This window comes from Rhinopithecus bieti, unplaced genomic scaffold (genome assembly GCF_001698545.2).
Source record: "Rhinopithecus bieti isolate Rb0 unplaced genomic scaffold, ASM169854v2 scaffold_39705, whole genome shotgun sequence".
Lineage (NCBI taxonomy): Eukaryota > Metazoa > Chordata > Mammalia > Primates > Cercopithecidae > Rhinopithecus > Rhinopithecus bieti.
The window spans coordinates 220,367-245,785 of record NW_016816813.1 but is presented as its reverse complement, the minus strand read 5'-3'; the positions used below and the strand labels follow the sequence as shown (position 1 = coordinate 245,785).

The window sequence follows — 25,419 nt, the reverse complement described above, 5'->3', positions numbered from 1 at the left end:
AAAACAAAAAAGTTTCCCAGAGTGAGTTGTTTCCATTGCATGGAAAAGACAGGTATGTACTCTTATTTTTTTTCTACGTGTGCTTTGGTGAAATTCCCCCATCCCTCCTGTTAACATAGTGAATTTTTGAATGAAAATATCCTAACACATGATACCTGTTTCATGAATTTATCTTTGTAGATTTGACCAGAACCAATTTTATATATGGAAAGTAAATTTAATTATACCAGTCCCCCAGACTTGAGTGTAGATAGAACTCTGAAGAACTATCAGTCCAAGCAATCTATAAAGCTAAATGTTTGCAGCCACCATTTTCTAAATCCAATGTAGGAAAAACAAAAAAGCATAGTTCCCAGAGAAGGCAATTGGAGTTGAATGTATTCTGCAGACCTTATACTCTACGATTACAGATACATGCTGTCTCCAGCAGCTTTTGTTTTGTTTTGTTTTTTTGGCTGCTTATTTCACAATTTCTTTTTTTCATACTTTTCAAATTAATGATCCTTTGCCAGCAGCGTTCTTTCAATATATCAGACTTTATTCAATATTGCAAGCTTTCTGCTACCTTTGTTACTCAGGGTCATTTCCACCCAGGTGAACAATATTACTTAGCAGCAGTATTTTTTTTTAGAACCTTGGAACCTTTAAGAATCTTTGTTTTTTCAGGCTGGGCGCAGTGGCTCATGCCTGTAACCCCAGCACTTTGGGAGGCCGAGGTGGTCGGATCACCTGTGGTTGAGAGTTTGAGACTAGCCTGACCAACGTGGAGAAACCCTGTCTCTACTAAAAATACAAAAAATTAGCCGGGCGTGGCCTGTAATCCCAGCTACTTGGGAGGCTGAGGCAGGAGAATCGCTTGAACCTGGGAGGCAGAGGTTGCAGTGAGCCGAGATCGTGCCATTGCACTATAGCCTGGGCAACAAGAGCGAAACTCTGTTTTTTAAAAAAAAAAAAACCTTTGTTCTTCCTGATCATTGCTGTTTTTCTTCATTATATCTCTGAGACATATCTATATAAATTGAATTGAATTCATGTAAAATATACTTAATGTGTAATATTTGTTCTTTGTTTAGATGTCAATTTCTGGTATTTTAGCAGAAAGCACTTTTTAATCTATTGTTTATAAAGTAATCTGTAGGTAAAGGAATCTGAAAAATAAAGCAAATGCTCATGTGTTGGAAATGAGTACCTTTGGTTGCCTCTGGACTGTTTTCCTTTTGCTGTCCTTTGAGGGTTACATGAAACAATCCCATTTCTTTGACATTTCCTCACTTTTGGGTTCTCTCATCCCTTTGAGAGTAAGGCACTGCCGAAATAGGCCTGTTTCCAGGGCAATTTCTAGTTGTTCTCTTATTTTTAGTTTTGCTTGTTTTGTTATCATAGGTTTAAAATGTAAGTAAGCGTCTAGAAAGACCTGGTTCTTGTGGTTAATTCTATAAGCATTTATTGAGGGCACTGTACATCAGTCCAACAAAGAAATAACAATCAAATCAAACTAGAGAGCAGTTCCAAGTCAACTTACTAATAACCTATTGTGCAAACATTTACCACAAGGCCAGGCATGTTGGCTGGTGCCTGTGATACTAGCACTTTGAGAAGCTGAGGTGGGAGGATTGCTTGAGCATAGGGGTGGTTTGCGGTCAGCCTGGTCAACATATTGAAACCCATCTGTACAAGACAATAAAAAAAATTAGCCAGGTATGATGGTGTGTGCATGTGTTCCCAGCTACTTTGGGAGGCTGAGATGAGATGATTTCTTGAGCTTGGGAGGTTGAGGCTGCAGTGAGCTGATTGCACCACTGCATTCCAGTCTGGGTGACAGAGTGAGACCCTGTCTCAAAACAGACAAACAAAAAAACCAAAAAAACAAAAGAACCCTCCAAAAAAGGTTACCATAAAAATTTCAACTGAAAACACGTGTTTATTATCATTCTTTGGATCAGCTGGGACCTCTACCGAGGGTCTCACAAGGCTGCAATTAAGCGTTGGCCAGTTTGCTTTCTCATCTAGGAGCTTGCCTGGAGCAGAATCCGCTTTCAAGCTCATTCATATTATTGGCAGAATGCATTTTTTTTTTTTTTTGACAGCTATATGACTGATGGCTTCACTTTTTGCTGGCTGTTGGCTGGAGGCCACTTGCTATGGACTGAATGTCCCCCTGCACCAATTCTTATGTTGAAGCCCTAATCTTCAATGTGTTGGAATGTAGAAGAGGAGGTATTATATATTAATCACCTTTCCATATAATGTTACTTAATCGTGGGAGTGACATCGAGTCACCATGACCATATTCTGTTTATTAGAAGATAGTTATAGGTCCTGCCCACATCGAGGGTGAGGGGATTATACAAAGGCATTAGCACAAGGAGACAGGATCCTGGGGGCTGGGCATCACCTCAGGGTCATTCTCCCCTAGGCAAGATGGAAATAAATGGATGGTAAATAAACCTCAGGTGATTACAAATGGTATATTTTGTTGCTTGTATATTGTGTTCATGCGAGGACTAGATTGAACAGTATGTTACAGCATGGCTGCTATTGTGACTGGATTGTGTACATGCCAAGAATGAGTTCTATCTCATGAGACTCAGCAGTTTCTGTGCCCTGCCACTCTGTGAGACAGAACCACATATGTTTAAGCCTCCACAGTGGAAGCCAGAACTTTCTTCACCACTATTCATTAAGATTTTCATAAAATTATTCATATCGTTGCTTTTGTCTAAAGTAGCAAGTGGTACAAAGATAAATTTCTGGTTAGAATAAAAGTCTCAATAAAAGAATAAGCATATACAGAAGATAATTATTTTTTCAGATTTATACATTCTTAGCATCATGATATTTTTAAATTTTACAATAAGTTTAACTTGAATTTGTCAAGACTATTTGCTTATTTCCATTGAACATTTTCATTTTTATTTTTTCCCCTACTTAATACTAGGCCTTGTGTTACATTGGTGAGTTGATATCACAAATTTAACAACCTAAAGGAGTGACCTTTAATTTTGGATATAGGTTAAAATCAGAGATATCAAATTTCTTGGGGTCTTGTGTCTACATCCTTGGTTTGTTGATGCCAGTATGAACAACAATTGACAGATGCTTTAATTTTAAAGATTTCTGGGTTAAATTTACTTATATTCCTGAAATAAATGTACTTATTTAATAATGAAAGAAGAAAAGCTTGATACTCAGATCTTTTCGAATGTTAAGTTTTATAATAAACCATAATCTTCCTAAAAATTGTTTGCACATTTTAAACTTTTTTTTCCTTTTTTTTTGAGACGGAGTTTCGTTCTTTTTTCCTAGGCTGGAGTGCAGTGGTGTGATCTTGGCTCACTACAACCTCTGCCTGCCAGGTTCAAGCGATTCTCCTGCCTCAGCCTCCCAAGTAGCTGGAATTACAGGCGTCCACCACCACGCCTAGCTAATTTTTTGTATTTTTGGTAGAGACGTGGTTTATCCATGTTGGCCAGGCTGGTCTTGAACTCCTGACCTCAGGTGATCTACCCGCTTTGGCCTCCCAGTGTGCTGGGATTACAGGCATGAGCTACCGTGCCCAGCCTAAACTTTTCTATTAAGAGCAACAAAAACAACAAAAATTAGGATGGAAGGGACTTTAACAGATATGTCTTTTCCCTTAGAAGTACTTTCGATACTGTGGTAGAGACATGAGAGTGTGGTGTGTATGGTGAACTTTATGGCATTCTGTTTGGTACGTAGGCTATCCATACAATCATTCAGGTAGTGAACAACATTGAGCTTTTATTATGTGCCACACCCTCTGCTATAGAGCCAGAGAATGAAGGTAATCCATACAGTAGTCGTCAAGGCAGCTCCATGTTAGCCGTATACATACAATTAGTAAATAAGTAAGTAAATCAGGTAAATCACAGTACAGTGAGCAGTGTGAAGGAAATAAGCAGAGTGCTGTAACTAAGACAAACTGTGGTGGAGAGGATCCTTTAAATGTGGTGGCCAGCAAAGACCTCTCTCAGAGGGCACATTGGATCTGAGGCCTGAAGACTGGGAAGGAACCAACTGAAGCCTAGGGAGGAGCTAGCCATCTAAGAGGTGGGCAAGAATTCTAAACAGAGGGCAGACTGTGTGAAGGCCTTACAGTGGGAGACAAATTGGTATGATCTAGCAATAGAAAGCCAATGTGAAGAGATTAGAGACAGTGATGAGTATGGAAATAGTACCTTCTGAAATACAAAATACAGGGTTTTTAGTAGGAATAGTATGAAGGAAAAGAAATGGATCCATAGTTACTGGCAAGGTGAAAGGTAAATTACAAAAGTGTCACGTTCTGAAAACCCCATGGATGAAGCATTGAGGCATAGTGCGAAGCCGTAGATACGTCAGGTAAGAAAATTTTAGTTACAAATATCCTTCTGATATGTCCTCATGTGTTTGAGTATGGTCAAAGGCTAATTTCATAGAGTGATGAGAAGAAATTTTAATGAGTTTGAGTGAGGGGAGAAGACTATTTTTACAGAAAGCTTAGTTAAAATGGGAAGGAGAAAGCATAGCAAGAGAAATGTTTCAATGATGGGAGTGTGCAGAGTTTCTTCACAAATTTTTCTTCCAGTGACTATTGTTGAAAACCATGTGTTGGGGGATACTTTGAGAATGTAATATGTAGACTACCCATGTAATTGGACTTCTAAGTCAAAAAATGCTGAACAGGTTAGGATTGATTTGTTTTGGCAGGGGGCAAATATTGGATAATAGTAGCTTTTATACATTTAATTATGGATTTTTTGGTATTAGAATAATACCTACTTTTAGGATGATTAGACATAGTTTGGGCTACCAGATCAGAGCAATTTTAAGTACCATAAAGATGTTGGCCTTTGAGATCCTTTAGCCACATTGTAGAAATAAGGGTGAAATGTCCTGTCGTGGGAGTATGTAAATCCAGTTTTGCAAATCAGAAAGTAAGTGATCAGTACTCCTTAAGGTTGTTTCCATCTTCATTTGGTATCCCAGTGATAATGTACTATTTGGCAAAGCAACAGGCTACATTTTGAAAAAGATTTACTCATCTACCCAGCCAGTCATCCTGTCAGCCATGGTCATGTCTCTCACCAGCAAAGGATTTGAGGTGGCCCACCTTAAAAGGAAAAAAAAAAAGTGACAAAATGGCAAAAATGTGAAAAGTGAAAATCTGGTATAGTGAAAATATATTTCATTGAGTATGAAGGCAAGGGCAAGAATGTATACACACACAAAGAACGTTCATGTGCTTGCAATTAGGGCATGTATGTAGTTTTTATAATTGAACATAGTATTTAGAAATTTGTCTGTAGTATTCTTGATGTCCAAATTGAAAAGGAAGGCAAAGGTTTTGACTTCATTCTAACTGTAGTAGTGGAAAATAACTTTTTTTTTCCTCAGGAAATGCTAGTTTTTACTAGCACTGATCTTAAAATAATTATTTGGGGCAATTTTGAGTGATATATTAGTCGATCTAGTAAAACAATGGAGAATGCAAGCTCTTATATAACTATTAACACCCGGTTCAAATGTCCTTCATGCATTCACTCAAACATTTAGGAGGCCATTACACTGACTCAGTGGAGTAGTGGGGATCAGAAACCATATCGCACTGGATTGAGAGGTGAATAAGACAGTAAAATGTGAGACATTTTAGGTAGACTTTCAGAGGTAGTTTGGCTTGGATGATAAGGTAATAAAGGGAATGTGGTGTTAGGGACTCTGCCCCTTCCCTCCTTGTGTGTTGGTTGACTTTTTGAGCATACATATCATGACAGTGAAAACAGGAAACAGAGAACAAGCTGTGCTCTCTAAAGCCTTTCTGCAAGTGTGAAACACTCTCAATTTCAGTGGTATTAATAGTCTTCGGATAAGAAAGGGAAGGGAAGGAACAAAATTAAAGGACAGGAGTGATACCAGTAAAGGTGAAGGTAAGAATCTAAGAGTGGGGTGTGGAGGAGCTGTCTCTCAGTTTGCATGATTCATTCAGAAAATATTGAGCTACCTGCTCATACCAGGCAATGTGTAAGGGCTGGAGACACAGACATGATGAAGTCTGCCTTCATGGAGCTCACATTCTAATGCAGGTATCCTCCACAGTATTATGAGCCCCTGGATAGCAGTTCTTATGTAGCAGGCAGTGTCTGGCATGGTGCTTGGCATACATAGTAGTCACCCAAAAAATGAATTAACAAATCTCTTTTGCATCTATTTGTTCTACCGTTTTGGTTTAGTCTTATCTTTGGTATAGCAGGCATGTCAAAATTGATAGGTTTTATATACCAATAATGAACTTTGAAGAATACATAAAAAATACATGAAAAATTTTTAAAAGCTACCATCAACATTATCTGCAACCCTTCTGTTATGTGTGGTTACTTTTAGAAGTTTTTGCAGCTCAGAATACATAGTTTCTTAGGTCATTCATAAATGTTGGAGTGTTCTTCATGTGGAAAGTACTTGTTGGGGAGCATGAGTTAAGTAAGGCTGAATTCCATCTGAATAGATGCACAATTTCACTACAAGATATAATATAATGAGTGTTCAAAGTTGTATGGGCATGGAGAAGGAGATAGTTAATTAGGACTGGCTATTTGTTTTCCTTCCTAATCGATATACATCTGTTGTATTTGTAATGCAGTGGAACTTGCAAATTATATTAGCCTGAACACTGGGCCCCAGGTGGGGTGGGTAAAGATGGTTCGTTTTTACAGTCTTCCTTTTGAACCTATTGTTTTTTTTTTAATTAGGTGTTATTTGATCTTATTATGTTTCATGAGAGCCGTGATGACCATCTGTGTGGAGAAGAATAGGAGATGCTTCACTCAATTGTATTTATAGATTACAAATTTGGTTTGGAGGACTGGGGTCTGTGTGTGAGAGAGAGAAAGATGAGGGGAAGAGGTTGACAAGTAGTGACAGTGTTGAAAGTGGTGTGAAATTTATTTGCAACCTACTGATTGGGTTCACATCTCTAAAATGAGGATGTTGGATTAAATAGCCAAGCTTTATCCAAAGTATAACTGTTTATGATTCCATGGAACCTGTGGTTTGTTTTGGATTAGTCCCACATGTCAGTGATAAGTGCATGCGTGCGCACACACATACACACACACAAAACTAGAAATCCTGGGAATTTTAACTCTCTTTTCTCCGAAAAACCCAGCAAACTCGTTGAACATAATGTTATTACTTTAGAGAGATTTGTTTAAAAGTGAGCACCCAGCATGTTGCCTTTTTGGTGAGTAGGAAAGAATCTTCCAACCTCACCTCCAACCTGTTTTCCACCTGCCCTAGACACACACCACGCAATCACCATTCTTCTTTACTCTGCTGTATACTTACTGTCATAGCAATGAAACATTCTTACCATTTTTCCTTGCCTATCTCCAGTGGAATATAAACTCTCCAAGGGAGATGTTTGTTTTGCTAACCTTCCATAGTGATCCCTTGTAGGAGATCACTAGATTCTGTTGAATCAGTCGTAGCTGACCACTTGATACACGGTGTGAGTATACATTGACCATCATTTTGTACTCAGCAGTGTACCCAGTACAGTGTGTGTGTATATTGGGGATGACAGTATTGACTTTGGCTGTGTGTACATTCAGTCGTTACCTTATGGAGATAAATGGTATGTATAAAAATTAGGAAATGTGACAAGACCTGTAAAGTTAAGGGCTAAATTATATGGTAGGAATTGATCCAAGGTCAGCATATTGGAATGGGCAAAAAATGGCTTCATGAAATAGGTGAAACTTGAACTGGACTTGTAAAAGGATATTGGGGTACAAGTAAGGAAGGATACTCCAGGAAAACAGCCTTCATGATACCTCCTCTCTAAACTTTCTCTCATCTTACTCCCATCTCTCAGGATTTATTTTGAAAAGGAAACAAATTAAAAGTTATTCACCATCCTCTGCTGTGATCTGGCATATCACACATAATTAAATTTAAATAATATTTTTTAATGTAACCATTTGTATAATATCTTTTCTCAAAACAAAACAAAACAAAAGCCAAAAAAAAAAAAAAAAAAAACCAAAAAAAAAAAAACCTCCAAAAAAACCCAGAAAATTTGTTGAACATAATGTTATATAACCTTAGAGAGATTTGTTTAAAAGTGATCACCTAACATGCTTGCCTTTTCAGAGAGTAGGAAAGAATCTTTCAAACTCTGACTGTGGCTCTAAGTCCAATTAATATTTTGTCATTAACTGCCTACCAGTTTCCCATTGCTTTATACTCTAGAAATGACAAGTGATTCTACTGAATTTTGGTTAGTTGGGACAAATAGATCAAAGGACGATTATAAAAGGGAAACACAGGAAAGGGGGAATTAATTATAAATATTGGGGGGGAAGAGAGCTGAGTAGTTAGGCATGATAGGCATTAATTATTGCTAGGCACTTGTTATATTTTTCTTATATGTATTGCAGTTATACATATGTAGAAGATCTTGATCTTTGTTGTTAATGTTCACTTGAATTTTATTTTTTTATCCTGGTACTAGTTAGATATAAGCATGTTACTATGTTCCTGATTTTCTTCTAGGAAAAGTATTGATCGCTTTGCTTTGATAGCCTGCCGCCAGCCTGCTCATTAATTTCCATATAGCTGTTGTTAGAGACTTTGCCCAGCAAACTAAATGCTATTTGTGGAATAGACAACAAAATCAATAACTAAGACATTTTTAGAAAATCTAGTTAACTCCTTGGATTTGTTAAATCATGAATACACTGAATACTATGCCTTTGAAACAAGCTTAATTTTTGCCACACAGCACCAGTGAATCTTGCTACAAGTGATATATGTAGTCAGTTAATTAACTGCCTTTGTTTTCAGTTGACTTTTTTCATTCTGTGTATTTTTTATGGTATTGTATCTCTCAAAAATGTGCAATCGAAGGAGAGTATTAGTATTTCATAGATTTCTGATCAACCAATTAGACGTGTCACCTCTCTGCCTGCACTGATTTATAAATATATTTAAGCTATAGTAGTAAACACTGAATTGCCATTTTGTAGTTCTTAGATATTATTACTCTTTATCAACTTATATATGTTCTTCCGTAACTGTTGACTAGATTGATTGTAGCATGTACTAAAAGATGTAAAATGGAGATTTCTGAAATTGTAAAAAAGCAGCCATGAAAAAATGCCATCAGCTGGGTGCAGTGGCTCATGCCTGTAATCCCAGCTCTTTGGGAGGCTGTGGTGGGTGGATCACATGAAGTCCAGAGTTCAAGACTAGCCTGGCCAACATGGTGAAACCCCATCTTTACTAAAAATACAAGAATTAGCTGGGCGTGGTGACTCATGTCTGTAATCCCAGCTACTCGGGAGGCTGAGGCAGGAGAGTCTCTTGAACCCAGTAGGCGGAGGTTGCAGTGAGCAGAGATCGTGCCACTGCACTCCAGCCTGGATGACAGAGTGACTCCGTCTCAAAAGAAAAAAAAAAAAAAAGCCACAAACATTTACTGTTTATGAACAGATTTGTACCAAGTGGCTCCTAAATTGGTACAAAATTCATGATGTATGTTTTTGAAAACAGAAACAAATACTATATATACTTTCTTTCTGATGTTGAAAAAAATTAAGAGCACATATTTCTTTAAGAAAAATACCTATAGAATAAATTCCTAGAAGTGAAATGACTAAGTCAAAGGGTATGTAAATTTTGAATGTTGGTAGATACTGTTAGTTGCACTAATTCACATTTCTACTCATAATCTGATGCCACTTTTTCTTCAAACACAGCATCTTTTCAAATACTTTATCTTTTCTGGTTAAGAAGGAATTCTTATCTTAGTGAAGTTTACCTTTGCATGTCTTATTTTATGAGTGAGCTATTTATATTGACTGTTCTGGGAACTGTCCATATCTTTTACCCAATTGGGCTGATGATCTTAATTTTCTTACTCTTTATTTGCTCTCTGTATTGTGAAAATTTATCTTTTGCTTCCAATCTGAGGACATGCAAATAACTTGATTTTGTTTTGTTTTTCAGATTGTCATTTGTTTTGGGTCATATTTTTAAACTTTTTATGTTGGTGAATTTGCCAGTTTTGTCTTTTGTGTGTTCTAAATTTCATGTTAAAGTTGAACAGGGCCTTCACTACTCTAATATTATAAAATAATAAACCCTGGGAGAATTCTAGTACTTTTATGGTTTAATATTTTGCATCTAAGCTTTTGATTCATTTGGAATTCTGTTGCAAGATGTGAAGTGTGGATCCAGCTTTATTTTTTTCTATATAACTACCTAATTATTCCAATATTGCTCATTAGTCAATCTTTTCTAGTGATTTAACCTGTCAACTTTATCTGAAAACCTTATGTATTTTGGGTCTGTTTTTGGTCTTTCTGTTTCATTGATCTGTATATGTTTGTTTATAATGTTTAAATATATTAGAGTGTTACTCATACTTATTTCTCGTCAGAGTTTGCTGAAATTCTGAACTTAAACTGTTTTTATGTTTATTTCTTGACTTGGAGACTTCTGGTGGTGTAAATTTGGGCAATCCACCGTAAGGGTTTATTCTGGATGTTTTTTCGTCTCCTCCTCCCTATTCTTTACCTTCCACCCAAAGCTTTATTGGGAAGTATAGAGTAATACGTATTCCAGAAAGGTTACATTTCTCTAGCTACTCAGATGGTGTAGACATAGAGTAAGAGATGGTAGGTCTTTGTATTGTAAATGAAACATGGCCTTGTCTAGTTTTAATTTTTTGTATAAAGATTATTTGCAGTCTAAAGGGTGAATTTTTCTTCCCCTTTATTAGTCTCTATTTGTAACCATGGCATTTTTCATTTTTAATTAACATAATTTGTGAAATGTTGATTTTTGCTTTAGGTCCTAAATCAAATGTGATTATTATTTTCCCCAGGTTTAGGGAATTCACTCTCAGCTCTGATCTCTAGCAGTTTTGGATGACAAGCCATCACACCACTATCTGTACCTTTTTTATGTATCATTGATTACCATAGGAGATTGAATGCAATAAAAATGTAAAATGCATTATATAAAACTAATATAGCATCAGAGATTTTCTGCTTCATACAATCTTGAGCTTAAAATCTTGAATCTTAGAATAACAAAAAAAATCTGTCAAACTTTTGGAATGACTCTATCTTCAAATGTCACTTTAAAAGAAAATGATCCTTTGTAATTAAGTTAATAATCATTAGGGGGAAGATTATAATACATCAATATATTTGTTTTAGGAATAAGTTAAATCAGCTAATATTTATCTGAATATCCACAATTTACCCATGTTTAGTGCCACTGATTAAATAATCTAGTGGATTATAAATCCTAAGAAACCGACAGTTTAATGATATAGTCTCTGGGAGCATAGACGAGGGCTCATTGCCCAGCTTGTTAGAGATGAGGCAGAAAAGTGGAATCAGGAAAGACTTATTTTATTGACATTAGAGCTAATCTAGAAGTATAAGTAGGAATGTTCTTTATTTTTAACATTTTTATCAGCAAATCTTATTATGAATAGTAATTATTGCCATTCATTTACTCTTCTGCTAAAATTTGAAAATAAATACAAAGAAAACAAAAATCAAGCATATTCCTCTCATATACTTTGATGTAACATTACCTTTTAGTTTATATACTTCTGGGTCTGTTTTCCCTATGTATACAAACATACATACTCCTTTACCCAACACATTTTAAGTTACAGAGCAGACTTGATATTATGATTTGTGGCCTTTAAAAAAAAAATTATCAATACTAGGGGAAGCTGTCAAGTGAGTAAATATAGTTATCCCTTGGCATATGCAGGGTGTTGGCTCCAAATCTGTGCACACTCAAGCTCTGCAGTCCAGTCAGCACTGAGAAACTGATGTAAGTGAAAGGATGACCTGTATACACAGGTTTCACATCCTGCAAATTCCGTATGATTTGGTTAGAAACAATCTGTGTATGAGTGGACCCTCAAAGGTCAAAACCATATTGTTCAAGGGTCAACTGTATAATTCTATAATATCATACTTAAGAGCTTAAATTTAATCCTGTCATGTGTCCCATTGTATGAATGGATATATAACATTTTATTCAGAGAACGCTTATTAAAATGCTTTTGGATTCCTTTTGATTTTTTTTCCTAATATACACAGTGATAAGAATTCTTTATAATCCTCAATTTTCTGGAAAATGTAAAAATTGATGACTAGATACTCATTCTAGTATATTAAAGTAACCCATTATATAGCTAAATTTTAGACTCAATAACACTAGATTGAAATCTGGACCCTCATCATGAAAGTCAGAGGATGAGGAAGAGAATTCCTTTAATGAGTAGCTTAAACAGTTTTTACTACCTTACCTTACATTTTCTTTTGAATCTATTCACATCAGGTTTTTGTCCCTGCCAGTCTGTTGAAACTTTTCTTGCTATGGTCTGGAACAATTCCCATTTTGCTAAACTCAAGTATCAATTATTAGGACTCATCTTAACATCCTAGCAACATATTTTCTTTTTTTTGGGAATTGCCCTCTTCCCTTAGCTTTTGGCACATCATACTTTACCTGGATTTGTTCCAGTTTTCACTGGTTGCTCTTTCTTGGTTGTATTTGCTGGTTCCTCCTTCTTTTCCCATCTTTAAATGATGGGGAATATCCCCAAGGCTTTGCCTTATATTCTAATCTCCATCTACATATGCTCCCTAGGCAAATTTAGTAAGACCTTTTCTTTAAAAATCATATGCTAATCCAAGTATATGTCCTAAGCCTGTTCTACTTTTGTAAACTTCTTTTAACTAGTTATTTAATATCTCTTGGATGTTTAACACCATTTATTCATTCACTCAGACTCAGACCAAGAACCCATGAGTTTTCTCTAAGTCTTTTATCTCCCAGATCTACCCCTTTAAGGAGTCTAGTGTACTTCAAAATATATCCAGTCTCTACCACATCGTTCACTTACTGCCCTAATTCAAACCCTCTATCTTGTGTGTAGACCAATAAAATAACCAACCTTCTTTCCTTCTTTCTTTCTTTTTCTTTCTCTTTCTTTTCCTTCCTTCCTTCCTTCCTTCCTTCCTTCCTTCCTTCCTTCTCTCTCTCTTTCTCTCTCTCTCTTTCTTTCTTCTCTTTCTTTCTCTCTTTCTCTCTTTCCCTCTCTTTCTCTTTCTTTCCTTCCTTCCTTCCTCCTTCCTTCCTCCTCTCCTTCCTTGCCGTTCCGTCCCTTCCTTCCTTCCCTTTTCTGTTTTTTCTTTGTCTCTTTTTCTTCTTCTTTCTCTCTTCTTTTCTTTTTTCTTTCTTTCTTTCTTTCTTTCTCTTTCTTTCTTTCTTCTCTTTCTCTCTTTCTCTTTCTTTGTCTTTCTGTTCTTCTCTCCTTCTTCCTTCCTTCCTTCCTTCCTTTTTCTTTCTTTCTCTTTTCTCTTTCTCCTTTCTCTCTTTCTCTTGTTCTCCTTCCTCTTCTTCTTGACTGTCTCCTTCCTTCCTTTCCTTCCTTCCTTCCTTCCTTCCTCCTCTTCCTTTTCTTCTTTCTTTCCGCGTGTCTTCTTTCCGTCTTTCGTCTTTCTTCTTTCTTTCTTCTTTTCTTCTTTCTTTCTTTCTTCTTTTTCTTTCTTTCTTTCCTCTTCCTTCGCTTCCTTCCTTCCTTCCTTCCTTCCTTCCTTCCTTCTTTCCTTTCTTTTTCCTTTCTTTTTTCTTTCTTTTCTTTTCTTTTCTTTCTTTTCTTTCTTTCTTATCTTTCTCTCACCTTGTCGCCCAGGCTGGAGTACAGTGGCACGATCTTGGCTCACTGCAATCTCTGCCTCCTAGGTTCAAGTGATTGTCGTGCCTTAGCCTCCCAGGTAGCTGAGATTACAGGCGCCCACCACCAGGCCCAGCTAATTTTTGTATTTTTTAGTAGAGACAAGTTTTCACCTTTTTGGCCAGGCTGGTCTCGTACTCCTGACCTCAGGTCATCCGCCCGTCTCAGCCTCCTAAAGCACTGGGATTACAGGCATGAGCCACCAAGTCTGGCCAATAAAATAACCTTCTAATTGGTTTTCTTTTTCACTTTCCTTGGTCCTATTAAATCTTCATAGCAGGCAACCCCCACCTTCCAAAATAAACGAGATTATATCATGTATCTCAGTCAAAATGCACACAGTAAAGTCGTCACTTAACGTCATAAATGGGTTACTGGAAACTCTGACTTTAAGAAAAATGGTATTCTTTATGCCTTAGGAAATGAACTCTGGTTTGTATCAATTAGCCTATGGCAAAATTGGTTTTGTTATACAGTAGTTGTTTCGCTTAAATTTGCAGTTTCCAAGAACTTATCAACATAAACAGTGTTAAGTGAGGACTTGCTGTATTCTTTCTTTCATATTCAGGGTGAAATCTACCTCCTGACTCTGTCCTATGAGGCTTTATGTAATACAGAATCTTCCTTTGTGTCTTTTTCTCTTTTCGCCTTCCACCCTGCCCACTCTAGTCCAGTCATCCTAATTTTTTGTTTCTTGAAAACAACAAACTAATTTCCATTTATGGGCCTTTGCATTACTGTTTTCTCCACCTAGAACTCTTTATCGAGATCATTGCATGAGTTCATGTTTCATTTCTTTTAGATCTTTGCACCTTCTTTAGAAAGGCCTTCCCTATATTTCTAAAATTGTTACCTTCTGCCCAGTTACTCCCTAGTGCCTTACCGTTGTCTCTAACACTTAAAAACTCCTTGACATATGTGCATATTTGTCTGTCTCCTCACTAGAATGCAAACTCTACTGTACCCCAGGTGTCTAGAATGGTACTTAGAGTAGAGTAGATAGCCAGTGTTCGTTGAATAAATGACCGAGCTTCCTTTATTCTTTGTAGTTCGTATTTTATCCCTCCTAATCCTGCAAGGAATTTGAAGTAGCTTATAAAGTGCTTTAAAATGTATTAAAATAGAAAACAGCAGGGCATGTAAAGTACAGATAGAATAGGAATGACTGGTGGGAAACTTAATATGCAGCTCATACAAGATTTTACATAGTTCTTAAATGTGGATCAGGCATTTGCCTCTGAAGTCTTGACTGCGAAAACAAAAAGAACATCTTGTCTATAAGGAGACAACATTCTGCTACTTTGGAGAAGCACAGCTTTTCTTATTTCAACAACTGTCCTGTGAAACGCAAAATAGTGAATTTTATACAGCAGTGTTTTAATACCTGTCTTTAAAGTAAACTGAAGGAGGATGCCACGATGTAGCTCAGCAGCTCAGGGAAAAGCAACTCTGGAAACTGATTAGATATTCACACACATTCCTATTTCCTCCTGTCAGTGTCCCCTACCCTCACCAATGGACATGCATGCTTCTGAGTAAGGTCGAGTTTATTTCAATACCATTATCAAGGTGAAGGTCTTTTTCTAGTGACAGAACAGTGAGAGGCAGTTAATTAATTATTCCTAAAATGTAAGGCTCATTCCAAAGCAAGTTGAAAATTAACTATATAGCGTGCTTTAGTCAAATGAGGCTTCCTGGAGGTTCTCAAATAGCTGACCACAGTAACTATTGTGACCAAGCTCTTATTTGGTAGTTTGTGGTCTTTATTAGGAAGTTTTGACATTTAACCTCTTAGGTTTGGAATGAGGCAAATTATGAGTGAGTTTCATAATGTAACTCCAGGAATCTTAATAGAATAGTAGAGTATTAATTGCATTTTAATAGAAAATTTTAGTCAACCTGTTTACTTCATTTGATTGAAGTTAAATGTATTCAAAATTAGTTGAGGAAAATCATTTATTAGGATCATCATTAAGTTATTTAATGTTTCATTTATTAGTGAGTCAACTGAATCCTTTAAATTATTGTATGGTGCAAATAACCAAAGTGCTTGGAGAAGAAACAGTGTAGAATATGCTGTGAACAGTACTGGTTAGGAATAACATACTAACTTGGAAATGACCACACTGAATGCCAAAGATTGATTTTATGTTCCAGTATGCCCCTTTTTGGGGGACATATCACTTGTAGTTTTGTATCTCAGACGTTCTTTTGGTGTCCTAGAGAATATATTTGGGAGATGGATGGCAATTATTTTGCGTCTTGTTAGTATCTGTTTAAGAAATTCTCAAAGTTTACCATTGTTGGTGTAATTATTCTATTTTCCCAATTTAAAGTTGATGGTTTTGGGGTTCTGTTGGTGGAGAGAGTGACTTGGCAGTATGGTGCGATGTTTTTGCAACACATGAGAGGAGATTGTTTTCATAGAGTTTTTGCTCTTCCTTGTTCCTTCCTTTCTTGTGACTTTGTTTTCACATTGTCTCTTTTTAATAACTATACCTGTCTTAGCTCTGTACAGCTGTCCTTTTCCATGTCTGTTTTGTTCTATACATGCTATCTTTTGGCCCATAGTTACCACTGAAGCTTGTCACAGAACTCGTATTACCTTTCCTGTTTTTTTCCCCTAGCTTTATTTTACCTCTACTTGTAATTACGATTGTCTTATTTCTAGAGTAACAGAAGAAAATGCAATTTGTCTTTGCTTTCAGTACCAGCATAGCCCTCTTGAGGGTAATATTAGAACTTGAAGAAAACATTTAGATTGGCATTTTGACCAGTATAAATTGCCTGTTTCATTTGGAAATGACACATTTTTTCAAAAAAGTAAAAACAGTAGTTTTCCGTTGATAAAATTATTTTTAAAAATATACAAGAAGAATAGGAATAGGTGTCCCAGTACAACATGTTTTATTTAGTGAATTTTCTGTCAAAGGGTTTGTTCAAGTAGAAACTGTACGCCTATTTCTGAGGGAGATTATAGGGTTCAACATTTACGGAGTAGACTTAATCTTCCTACAGGCAGTGTTCTTAAAGTTTATTTCAATGAGTGGAATTGTGGAGGCCTGAGAAGAGTACAGCTTCAAAGCTCAAGAAGATAAATTTTGAAGTTTGCTAAACCTGAGTTTAGAGCATGCTTCTGTCCTTTTTAGCTGAATAATTATTTCATCATCTGTAAAATGCAGGCAGTTCCTCAAAAGGGTGGTTGTGCTGAGTAAATGAAATATAAAACTTCTAGCATGGTGTTTGGCACATGGCATCTGTTATTAACTACTATTCACTAAACTCTGAAAGGTTTAGATTTGTCAGGTAGGTCCCATCTGGATTGGCACTTGTCATCAGAGATCCGGAGAAATGTCACGATGTCATATGGCATGGATTAAGGAATACACTTTGTTGGGAAAAGGGAATGTTTACAAAGCCAGGATCAAGTAGGGGAAGGAGGTGGTTTCCCTGTTTCCCTCTTATTCCACATAGGAGGTTCCCAGAGTTTTGCCAATCTGCTAGACACAGCGTAGATTTTTGTTCCACTTGAGATATCCCTTCCCTTATTGTTCTCCCTTCTTTTAGAATAAGTGGCCTATCAAACGTATCAGTGTATAATCCTACAAACCAGACACTATAGTTGTGGATGCCTGCAGTCATCTGAGAAATTAAGCTGTCAGGCATGTGGAGACTTTGAGGTTCATGGGAAGTTGGGTCTGCCTTGCTGAGGGAGGAAGCCATGGTCCTGTCAGAAGTCGAGCGTGGTTGCAGCCTCTCTTGCTGGGAAAGAGGATGATGGAGTGATTCCAGCTCATGGTCTAGGCTGTCCACAGTGACTCCCGGTGTTTTCAAACTGTGAATCAGACTTTATTGCCTAGAGCCTGTGGATCAGTTTTCTCAACAAATAAATGTCAAGTTAAATGTGAAATATGCTTATTTCTGTGCTATTTAAGCAAACTGATACCAGAATAGGTAACAGTAGAATGCATTTCAGAGTCTTTGAGTGTTATTCTCAAAGAAAATTGATCTTGATTAGCCCAAGCTCAACTTAGTTCCAGAAATAATGATTGATTTGTTTAAGCGTGGTGTATGTGCTTGCTCAAGGAATTACAAGATGAGTATGACAAAGCTCATTCCCTCAGGGAGTTGGGTGTTTCAGAGGGATGAAGTAAAAGAAGCTTTTAAAAACACAAGTAGAGTGTAAGAAACATCATGAGAAACATCAACAAAGGGCTGAGGATAGAAGGTGATAAGAAGTCTCAAATATCTCAAGATATTCAGTGGTGAATCCTCACATAAATTTGCTGTTAGGGGAAGAATTTCAAGCATATTGATAGTCTTAAATTTTCTTTTCTTTTCTTTCTTTTTCTTTTCTTTTTTTTTCCAAGACAGAATTTTGCTCTGTCGCCCAGGCTGCAGTGCAGTGGTGGGATCTCTGCTCACTGCAAGCTCCGCCTCCCAGGTTCACGCCATTCTCCTGCCTCAGCCGCCCACGTAGCTGGGATTACAGTCACCCACCACCATACTTGGCTATTTTTTTGTATTTTTAGTAGAGACGGGGTTTTGCCGTATTAGCCAGGATGGTCTCGATCTCTTGAACTCGTGATCCGCTCACCTCGGCCTCCCAGAGTGCTGGGATTACAGGCATGAGCCACGGTGCCTGGCCGATAGGTCTTAAATTTTCTAGTCTGTCTGGGATGGTAGGAAGGAGAATGATTTTTAAAACATTGATTATGCAGCATGGAGTTTGGGGGACTAGTAAAAGTTTTATTAAAATTATTATTTGCGGATTGATATACAGTTGTTTTTATTGGAGGTTGTATTTCTGAAAATACTGCATTTTAGTGTGACGATTTACTAACGAACAAGCAGGGACTCATTCTAAGGTAGGAGATAGGAAAAAAAACTAATAAGCAAAATCTGCTAACAACTGTAAATGGCTGTCAAACTTTTAAATGATTAATGGCTAATGGGGACAGATGGAAATTGTAAAGTAGTGCAGAGCATTGAGGGATAGAGTATTTTTTTTTCTTTCCGTCATACGTTCTACTTTTGAGAGAGAAGAAATTAGAGGTCAGGTTTAGTCATTCCTATGGTCCTTTTATGAACAAAAGAAAATGCTTTTTAAAAAATGTGAGGTGTTAAATTATCTTTATTTGATATTACACATAAACCACACTAAAATGCCTTTCAATATGTAAAAGGAATCATTTCAGATACAAGGAATCTAATTAGATTGGCATAGTTAAGGCCAAAAATATAAAGTAGACATTGCTACCTTATCTTCAACTCTTGGCTTTAAGAGGCAAATGAACATGAAACACAGATGAATCTTGCTTGATTCTGGGACAGTGTGAAGGAATTTCACCAGTATTTCAATATATTCACATAACCATTATATAAATCTAAATATAAAACCAATCTCTATTAAGTTTTAAGATGGCATTCATCTTTGTGAAAAGTTGAACATTACTAACGAAATTGAATCATATCTTTAGAAGGGGTAGATAGTGTTAGCATTTACTGAATTGGAATTACTATTAAAATTCAAAAAACCAACATACTCATTTAACCACAAGCCAGTCTTAGTTTTAAATCAGGACTGCCGAACAAAATATTCTGTCACTGATTATCTGAATTCTGGTATGTGAGATCTATTAAATTATGGTACACATAAAAAAGTCATGAAACATTTCTGTTTTGTAATAAATAAGGCAGTGGCCAATTATTACTCATTAGTAGCGTTTTTGAGATTAGTTATCAAGTCTGCCCTTTCTGCCTTCTTCTTAATGCCGGCAGAGATAATTTTTGTTCCCGGGATGTTGTTCTTGGGAGCCTCCAAATAGTGCATCAGTGAGTGTATCCTTTCCCCAGGTGATGCCTTTGTTCTTACTGGTGTCTGTGTAAGAGAATCCAACAGCTTCTCCTGTCTTCCACCCGAAGAGACTATGGAGATTAGGCCCAGTCTTGTGCTGGCCTCCCTTTTCCACCGTGTGGCCGTGGGCACACTTCTGAACAAAAATCTTCTTGCCTTTCCCATATTTAATTCTCTTCCATCACTAACACTATGAAGGTTCCCTCTGTGAAGCGGGATGTCCCGCTGTCTTGAAAATTACACTTTTAAAAATGAATTCCTTCAAGGATTCTTTTCATTTTAAAGAGAACATTTGCTGTCAATCCACTCTTCTTATTTTATGAGGTCTCTCAGTATTGCTTAGGAAAACTGTGATTCACAGAGGAAGGTCTAGCTCTAAGGTGTTTCCATTGGAGATACTGTTATATATTGCTTCTCGGCCATTTGGCTAAGATGAAATATAAGATATTCTTATATACAGTGTCAGGGTAGGAGCACAGACTAGGTTTTTGGAGGGTTTGGGGTTCTAGCCCTGACTTTGCTGATATTGTCTATGTGATCTTGAAATTCTGTCTTGACTTTCCAGGGATTGGGAGTGGGTAGGTGGTGTTTCTCTAGGTGATCCTGGAGGGTCCTTTTACCCTTCCAAGTTCTGTAATGATTCCAGTATTTTTTTTTTAATCACCACTGTGTGGCTTTGCACACCACAGTTTTACAAATGGTATGTGTAAGAATATCCAATTTTGAATAATGTTGGACATCATCCTGGCACTTTTTTGTTGAAACGTAGTACACATAGGGTAGCCTTTGACTTTTCACTTGGTCCTTTCTGCTTAGCTAATATTTGTATACAATACAAGGTAGAACTTGGAAACTTTACTGCACATGGTAGTTGTGAACATAGTTTGGCTGTGGCAGTGATGCTTGTTTCACTTTCTGTTAACATACAGCCCATGTGTGTATTGGGATTTAATAACATAAGTCGTTATAGAAAAATGTCAGACGTAACAATGATGATCTCCTTTTGGGCGGCCAAGAGGACAGCTTTAACATCTCTTAAATGTCTTAAAATACTGTGTTAAAAATGGTACCAACAAATGGCAACCAGGTACCAAACGCAGTTTGAATTTAGCATATATCTGTCTTCCATTATTGTAGTTCTTTTTGAAGGCTTTAAATCATAGAGAGATTCTCTGTGATTTGGCTAACAGGGTTATAGATAGTATAGATGCACATGCATGTGTGTGTTTTTGTATACTTGTAAAAATTGGTGGTTCACTGAATAGCTAGTGTTATATGGCATTTGTTTGTTTAGACTTTAATGATGAATGAATTTACAGAAACTCTGCTTTAAGCCACACTAGCCAGACTGTCAAGTAGTATGCTTTTCTTATAGGTGTTGGAGCCAATTGTGGAATTCTCAGTCAAATGTACAGTGAAACATCTTGAACGTTATTTTGATGCTCTCCCATTTTGTTCAAACAAATTCTAATTAAATTAGCTACTGGCACATTCTTGCTGAGTCTCTGGTATCACCTGGAAGGAAGGTGGTAGAAGTGTAGATAGCTGAGACACTCCCCTAAGAGAAGTATATCATAGTGTCATATTGTTTGAAATAGTTTCATGATTTCTGTCCCAGGACTCTTTTTTGAAACAGGGTCTTGCTCAGTGTCCCAGGCTGGAGTGCAGTGGTGCAACTTGGTTCACTGCAACCTCTGCTTGCCAGGTTCAAGTGATTCTCCTGCCTCAGCCTCCCCAGTAGCTGGGATTGCAGGTGCTCACCACCACGCATGGCTAATTTTTGTGTTTTTAGTAGAGATGAGGTTTCACTATGTTGGCCAGGCTGGTCTCGAACTCCTGACCTCAAGTGATCCATCCGCCTTGGCCTTGCAAAGTGCTGGGATTACAGGCATGAGCCACCGCACCTGTCCTGTCCTGGGACTTTTAACTTAGTTCATTATTGCCTTGTTGCCTCCCCTATGTGGTCAGTTTCCTTTAACCCTGTTAGCCAAATGACCATGTGACACAAGTTACCTTTCCTTTTAATGTTACTGGTTTTATTTTTTATTTTATTTTATTTTTTTTTGAGACGGAGTCTCGTTCTGTCACCCAGGCTGGAGTGCAGTGGCCAGATCTTGGCTCACTGCAAGCTCCGCCTCCCAGATTCACGCCATTCTCCTGCCTCAGCCTCCCCAGCAGCTGGGACTACAGGCGCCCGCCACCTCCTCGCCCGGCTAGTTTTTTTATATTTTTTTAGTAGAGACGGGGTTTCACCGGGTTAGCCAGAATGGTCTCGATCTCCTGACCTCGTGATCCGCCCATCTTGGCCTCCCAAAGTGCTGGGATTACAGGCTTGAGCCACCGCGCCTGGCCCTTTTATTTTATTTTATTTTTTGCTGTGTAGCTTATAAAATTTCTGAGTTCTAGAAGAATTCCAAAAGCTGTGAGAGATGAGAAATTTATATAGCCAATTTGGACACAAGTTAAAATGAAATCAATACTGTCGTTCTAGAAATCTAAAAGAGAAGGGAAAATGTATCAGGCACCGTTTCTCTAAATTGCTTCCAGCTGCTTGCTTCCTAATATGGAAATATTTATTAAAAGTGGCAGGTTAAAAATTGGATTCCTACAGCAAAATATGAGTGGTTTCATAATTTTGTTAAACAGCAGGAAATATCTGAGATTTTTGTCACTATAGTGGCTTTGTTTTTTTCCGAGGGTCATGGTGTAGAGCAAATATACATATTTCCCAGTCAGCAAAACAACGGTAAGTGGCCTGAACAATTTAAACAAACCAAAGAAAATGTCCTAAGGTAGTAAATAGGAAATTATGGGATTTTCCCTTAAATATTGTAACACTATAAATGTTCAAAGAGGTAGAAGGAATCATTTAAGACAATAAATAAATGAACATGATCGTAAACCTTGGCTGGGAATGAGACTTAGTTGGGAATGAGGCTTAAGTAAGGAAAATGGCATGAAAGGAAAGTCAGATAGGGCTTGGGTCAAGAACAGAAATTCACATGTTATTTAGACTAATTGCAGGCACAGTGAAAAATTTAAATAATTATTAGGCCAAAATGCTATAAAGAGGTGTTTTAAAATTAAGAAACTTATGTTAATTCTAACAAGAAATTGAGGAAAGGAAGACAGATATGTTGTAGGCATTGGAATGAGGGTTTGGGGGAATGTATATCTGGAAAATGAGAGAAACAGTGGAGGGGAATAGAAACTGTATAGGGGATATATTTGAAAGTTTTTTTCCTTAAGATATTAGTTAAGGAGACAGGTACACATGCTCGGGAAGAGTTTGTTAGGTTAAAATGCAGTTTCTGGAAAAGTATTCCAAGTTAAACCTGAAGGAGGCACCAGAAATCCTGAAGGAGGAATGTAGCAATCAAAAATCATTGTATAGAATGTTCATATTGGCAGTATCAATAGAGATTTTGCCTTATGGTCCTCCTTAACCAGAAGGAAGTTTGAACAAAACTGAGATCACTGCATATCTATGTAGTATTGGTCTGGGGTGGGGAGGAAACAAGCAAGACATAATCATCTGTTCTCATTCATGTTCACCTGTTAAGATCACTTAAAAATGAATCATGGATGTTTCGTAGTAAATAGTTGTCATTGTTGCTCAATATATCTTTGTATTCATTAACCATTTTCATCACATTGTAGATTAGAATTGCAATTTATAAACCACAAGGAAAATAGTAGTGCATGACCTTATTAATCATGCAGAAAAAAGATTAACATTTACTGGTAGTTTGTCTTAATATAATCAGGACCAATCAAGCCTTGACAAATGAGTAACTTTGATAGGAAATATAGGCAGTTATCTGTAGGACTTTGTTTGGAGTAAATATGAATTATCTATAGGATATACACATTTGGAAGCATTTCTAAATGATTTTCTAGATATAATTCATGATGTGTCAAGATAAAGAGTCAAGTATTTCATAAAAATTAATTTCATAATAGCTGTGATTCTTATCAGAAGAGAATTAGGGTTGGGGTCTTATAATTTGAAATAGTATATTTAGTATTTAAAAGGTTTTGGATGTGAAAACAATTATTTTTAAAACTAATCAAGCTATGTATAAAGTCTGAAAATCTTTTTTTTATTAGTACATTTATTAAAAACATAGATGAATGGTCCTGTGCTTAAATGTCAGTGTGGTTGTGTGCTGACTTTCATACAGTGTAACTAAGGGACTGTTCACAAATACACTGTAGATAGAAGTATAAGGGTAAACAGACATAGCTGTCATAGAGACATAGTTCCCTTTTAATTAATACTTGCCAGAAAATGGAGCTTGACATTGTTTACTGTTATAACTAACATTCACAAAAGGCTGAATATCACAGGCCTAAGGGCATACCAAGACCGTGAGACATCTTTTTGTACTTCCCAAATAGTTTTATGTTTTAGCTATGGACCTCAGTTACGAGAGCCAAACTTGTTCTTAATAAGTAGAATTTTTATGTCCATTCAGTCGAAGAGTCTCTTACACCTTTCTGGGCCTCTATATTTGCAGATAGGAGTAGAAACTGTAACCAAGTTCTTCATATCTGGCAGTCACATGTGATGCCCAATTTTCATATGTTGCCCAATTTCTTTAAGATAAAAGCGGTGACTTGCAGCAGGGCCACACAGATGAGGAAGCTCTGTATGGAGGAGGTCACATCCACACACATTCCATTTTGTGTCCTCCGGGTCCATCCTCATTGAGAGGCCCTTGATCCGGAACACTCAAGTTCTAACTCATTGGCTTTCAGCTGCCATGCTCTGCTCTCTGAAAATCTTTCATAGTGGGTCATGGATTTAAAGTTGAAAAAAGCTATGGGAGTTTCTCAAATTAGCAATTCTCAAACATTCTTAAATTGATAGACATTTGAAAGGCAAATATTGAGTCAAATTATGATGCTACAGTCTTCTAAGGCAGTTTGAACAGAAATGAAACTGCATTGTAGAATATGAACAAATACTTTGAAGTTATATAACCTTGAACAAATTGCTGAATTAAGCTTTAGTTTTCTAATTAAAAATTTGTAGGAACAAGATTTGACTCACAATTGTTCTGAACAGTAAATGAAGTAGTCCGTATGTAGTTTATTCACTAATTCTTATTTCAATCATTATTGAATATTTCCTATATGCTGGCCTATCTGTGATACATTGGGGATACAAATAGAATAAAAATGGTCTTGGGAGGCCGAGATGGGTGGATCACGAGGTCAGGAGATCGAGACCATCCTGGCTAACACGGTGAAACCCCGTCTCTACTAAAAAAATACAAAAAACTAGCCGGGCGAGGTGGCGGGCGCCTGTAGTCCCAGCTACTCAGGAGGCTGAGGCAGGAGAATGGCGTGAACCTGGGAGGCGGAGCTTGCAGTGAGCTGAGATCTGGCCACTGCACTCCAGCCCGGAGACAGAGCAAGACTCTGTCTCAAAAAAAAAAAAAAAAAAAAAAGGAAAAAAAATGGTCTTAACCCTCATGGGAATTACAATCTGTTAGGAAAAAGCACAGAAGTAAACAAGTGATTACAACAAGGCTTACTATAATGGGGATGAGCGTGAATGCAGAGAGTCTGTCTAACAGGCTAATGCAGTAGCCATTCACTCAAGAAATTACAGTAACAGTTGGGTGGTGGAGGCAGATCTGATTTTCATTTTTCTCTTCATTTCCACATTCTCAAACTTATGCATATGGTCAAGGTTTACTATAGTTGTGCCTTCTATTAAATCTTAAAGCATAAGATTGGTAAATATGGATTTTTTTTTTTTTTTTTTTTTTTTTTTTTTTTT

General features: G+C 37.0%; 1 protein-coding gene and 1 pseudogene across 1 annotated transcript in view; one reads left to right on the top strand and one right to left on the bottom strand.

The window, feature by feature from the left end:
* DDX10 (DEAD-box helicase 10) overlaps positions 1 to 25,419 on the top strand; it is a 289,327-nt gene that overhangs the window by 141,765 nt on the left and 122,143 nt on the right. The window lies entirely within an intron of this gene.
* On the bottom strand, positions 19,482 to 24,102 carry LOC108517372 (cytochrome c-like; annotated as a pseudogene).